Here is a 4,446-nt window from a genome sequence, read left to right on the forward strand (position 1 = left end):
GTGTGTGTATGTGTCCAGTGTGTGTGTGTGTGTGTGTGTCCAGTGTGTGTGTGTATGTGTCCAGTGTGTGTGTGTGTGTATGTGTCCAGTGTGTGTGTGTGTGTGTGTGTGTCCATTGTGTGTGTGTGTGTGTCCAGTGTGTCTGTGTGTGTCCAGTGTGTGTGTGTGTTTGTGTCCAGTGTGTGTGTGTGTATGTGTCAAGTGTGTGTGTGTGTGTGTACAGTGTGTGTGTGTGTGTGTGTGTGTGTGTGTGTACAGTGTGTGTGTGTACAGTGTGTGTGTGTCTGTCCAGTGTGTGTGTTTGTTTGTGTGTGTGTGTATCAGGTTATTATTTACAGGGACACTGAGGAGTCTTCATAAACCCTAAATCCTGGATAGAGGGGCTCAGTGAATGTGGAGGTGAATGTGTACAGGTGGGTCAGTGTGTCAGAGGAGGCTCTATAGAAGGACAGAGTGCCGGCTGGCCAGTCCAGATACACTCCTACTCTGTGGGGGCTGGAGGGGCGGACGCCTATGAGAGTGAGATTATTATTGTGCCGGGCAGAGTAACTGTTGTCAGAGCAGAACAGACTCCAGGACTTGCCATTGTTTCCAAGCCAACAGTCATTAACCCCTTCTTTCCTGTTGATTCCTTTATATGTCACTCCTATAACAGCCTCTCTCCCACTCCACTCTACCTCCCAGTAACAGCGCCCAGTCAGACCCTCTCTACACAGCACCTGTCCCCAGACCTCAAATCTCTCTGGGTGATCAGGATACGGCTGCTCCTCTGTCCTACATGTCACCTTTCTGTTCTCCTCAGACAGAGAGAGGTGTCTGTCTACTGTGTTTAGGTCCAGTGTGAGATCACAGACATCTGATGGATGAAACCAGACACAATATTAGAAATCATCATCATTCACATTAGAATGTTAACTCACTTTTCACTAATTCATTTAATGTAGATGTTTCTAGGTATCAAAAGGAGAAGTGAAGGTAACTTGAGACTTGTTGAATGATCATATGTTATACTGTATGGTAATATAAAACACACTTATTCCCATTAATTACACACACACACACACACACACACACACACACACACACACACACACACACACACACACACACACACACACACACACACACACACCTGTATGCACACTTATTCCCATTAATCACACACACACACACACACGAATGTGCCACACTCACCTGCATCAAGAACACAAACACACAGACACACACACACACACACCTGTATACATTAACACAAACCGTGTTGAACTGAAGCTGGAGACTCTGACCTCCCTTACTAACTTTAAGCACCAGCTCACAGATCACTGCACCTGTACATAGCCCATCTGTAAATAGCCCATCCAACTACCTCATCCCCATACTGTATTTATTTATCTTGCTCCTTTGCACCCCAGTATCTCTACTTGCACATTCATCTTCTGTACATCTACCATTACAGTGTTTAATTGCTATATTGTAATTACTTCACCACCATGGCATATTTATTGCCTTAACTCCCTTATCCTACCTCATTTTCACATACTGTATATAGACTTTTTTTATTGTGTTATTGACTGTATGTTTGTTAATTCCATGTATAACTCTGTGTTGTTGTTTGTGTCGAACTGCTTTGCTTTATCTTGGCCAGGTCGCAGTTGCAAATGAGAACTTATTCTCAACTTGCCAACCTGGTTAAATAAAGGTGAAATAAAATAAATACAAATAAAAAAATTACAAAAAATAAATAGAAAATGTAACACGAACACATAACCTGCGGTTGAAAATTAGCTGCCTAAACCGGCACTTTTACTAAAAAGTTAATTAATGTGTCCCTGTAAAAATAAAATAAACTCAAATCAAACACACAGACACACATTGTCAAAGCAACTCTTTGTAAACGTTGGTGTCCCTGATTTCTGTTTCTGTAGAACTACAGCTGATATTTAATATGACCAAGTAAGTAATGATGGTGGTCTTTGACTTTGACTTAACTTGAATTAAGACTTATTCTTAGTCATATTCTTCACAGCAGTCAACACTCACATTTTCTAAGTCCAGGTTTCATTGTGTTCTCTCCACCATGTTCCACACTGTAGCGGTAAGCAGAAGAACAGACAGTCATTGAGGGATACACCTGAACACACACACACACACACACACACACACACACACACACACACACACACACACACACACACACACACACACACACACACACACACACACACACACACACACACACACACACACACACACACACACACACACACACACACACACACACACACACACAGTCAGCATATAACTTTGTTCAAGTGGTGGTAAGAATGTTTGTCTTAACTAGCCTGATAAGTCAAACATGTCTGATTTGAACATGGACATAAACCCTCTACATACTTGAGTTTCTCCAGTCTGCAGTGTGGATCCCCCAGTCCAGCAGAGAGCAGTCTGACTCCTGAGTCTCCTGGGTGATTGTAGCTCAGGTCCAGCTCTCTCAGGTGTGAGGGGTTTGACCTCAGAGCTGAGACCAGAGAAGCACAGCCTTCCTCTGTGACTAAACAGCCTGACAGCCTGCAAAGAGTCAAATCATATTAAAATCACACTGCTATTCTTTGGTCGTTTAAAGTGGCAGTATAATTTTTTCAAAATATTCATGTCACACCCTGATCTGTTTCACCTGTCTTGTGATTGTCTCCACCACCTCCAGGTGTCACTTATTTCCCTGGTGTATATATCCCTGTGTTTCCCTGGTGTATATATCCCTGCGTTTCCCTGGTGTATATATCCCTGTGTTTCCCTGGTGTATATATCCCTGTGTTTCCCTGATGAATATATCGCTGTGTTTCCCTGGTGTATTTATCCCTGTGTTTCCCTGGTGTATATATCCCTGTGTTTCCCTGGTGTATATATCCCTGTTTACCTGGTGTATATATCCCTGTGTTTCTCTGGTGTATATATCCCTGTTTACCTGGTGTATATATCCCTGTGTTTCTCTGGTGTATATATCCCTGTGTTTCCCTGGTGTATTTATCCCTGTGTTTCCCTGGTGTATTTATCCCTGTTTACCTGGTGTATATATCCCTGTGTTTCCCTGGCGTATATATCCCTGTGTTTCCCTGGTGTATAGATCCCTGGTGTATATATCCCTGTGTTTCCCTGGTGTATATATCCCTGTGTTTCCCTGGTGTATATATCCCTGTGTTTCCCTGGTGTATATATCCCTGTGTTCCCCTGGTGTATATATCCCTGTGTTTCCCTGGTGTATATATCCCTGTGTTTCCCTGGTGTCTATATCCCTGTGTTTCCCTGGTGTATAGATCCCTGGTGTATATATCCCTGTGTTTCCCTGGTGTATATATCCCTGTGTTTCCCTGGTGTATATATCCCTGTGTTTCCCTGGTGTATATATCCCTGTGTTTCCCTGGTGTATATATCCCTGTGTTTCCCTGGTGTATATATCCCTGTGTTTCCCTGGTGTATATATCCCTGTGTTTCCAGTCTCTCTGTGACAGTTCGTCTTGTACTTTTTTCAAGTCAACCAGCGCCTTCTTCTATTCTCTTTTGCTAGCCTTCCAGGTTTTTGACCTTTGCCTGTTTTTTGGACTCCGTACTCGCCTGCCTGACCATTCTGCCTGACCTCGAGCCACTCTGTACTTCCTGGACTTGGAACTGGTTTTGATCTTTTGCCTGTCCACAACCATATGAGGTGACAGTATATAATGTCACCTTTTATTTGAGGGTATTTTAATACATATCTGTTTCACCATTTAGAAAAATAAAAACACCTTATGTATCTAGTCCTCCTATTTGAAGAAGTCATAAGAATTCTGACCAATTAACTTATATTGTATTAAAGTAGTCAAAAGTTTAGTATTTGGTCCCATATTCTTTGAATACAATGACTACATCAAGCCTGTGACTGCCATGATTGAGAAAGATCATGAATGAATCATGAATAATAATCAGTTTGAGAGTTACAAAACATACTAATCTCTCACCATTAACCTCAAATAAAAGGTGACTTTATATACTGTCACCTAATATGAAACATTCTATCTCAAATCCAAAATGCTGGAGCATAACACCAAATGTAAAACTGTAAGCTTCACTGTCCAAACACATATGGTGTGGACTATGTGTGTCTGGTAAACACATGTGGATCTGGTGAACAGTTATCACTTGTTGACCAACTACAGGAATACTGACCTCAGAGTCTCCAGTTTACAGTGGGTATTCCCCAGTCCAGCAGAGAGCAGCTTCACTCCTGAATCCTTCAGGTCATTGTTACTCAGATCCAGCTCTCTCAGGTGTGAGGGGTTTGACCTCAGAGCTGAGACCAGAGAAGCACAGCCTTCCTCTGTGACTCGACAGCCTGACAGCCTGACAAAGAGATCATCATGACTTCACAAACACACTGTTAATTTAACACCAGTAGTGTAGAAGGACAAT

Source organism: Salvelinus namaycush, unplaced genomic scaffold (genome assembly GCF_016432855.1).
Source record: "Salvelinus namaycush isolate Seneca unplaced genomic scaffold, SaNama_1.0 Scaffold44, whole genome shotgun sequence".
NCBI classification, from domain to species: domain Eukaryota; kingdom Metazoa; phylum Chordata; class Actinopteri; order Salmoniformes; family Salmonidae; genus Salvelinus; species Salvelinus namaycush.